The sequence below is a fragment of the Equus quagga genome, chromosome 5 (assembly GCF_021613505.1).
Source record: "Equus quagga isolate Etosha38 chromosome 5, UCLA_HA_Equagga_1.0, whole genome shotgun sequence".
NCBI lineage: Eukaryota > Metazoa > Chordata > Mammalia > Perissodactyla > Equidae > Equus > Equus quagga.
The window spans coordinates 81556224-81556471 of record NC_060271.1 but is presented as its reverse complement, the minus strand read 5'-3'; the positions used below and the strand labels follow the sequence as shown (position 1 = coordinate 81556471).

At 52.0% G+C, this 248-nt stretch overlaps 2 protein-coding genes across 4 annotated transcripts in view; one reads left to right on the top strand and one right to left on the bottom strand.

Annotated features, from left to right (window-relative positions):
• ANTXR1 (ANTXR cell adhesion molecule 1) overlaps nucleotides 1-248 on the top strand; it is a 219166-nt gene that overhangs the window by 9850 nt on the left and 209068 nt on the right. The gene's annotated exons all lie outside the window — the stretch shown is intronic.
• Nucleotides 1-248, bottom strand: part of GKN2 (gastrokine 2) — a 69164-nt gene that overhangs the window by 60229 nt on the left and 8687 nt on the right. The gene's annotated exons all lie outside the window — the stretch shown is intronic.

The following is a 248-nucleotide window of genomic DNA, read 5'->3' as shown; positions in this document are numbered from 1 at the left end:
GTAACGATGGTGGTGGTGGAGATGGTGGTGGTGGAGATGGTGGTAACAATGATGGTGGTGGAGGTGGTGGTAATGATGGTGGTGGTAATGATGGTGGTGGTGGGAGTGGTGGTAATGATGGTGGTGGTAATGATGGTGGTGGTGACGATGGTGGTGGTGGTGGTGGTGGTAATGATGGTGGTGGTAACGATGGTGGTGGTGGAGATGGTGATGATGATGGTGGTGGTAATGAGAGTGGTGGTAACAAT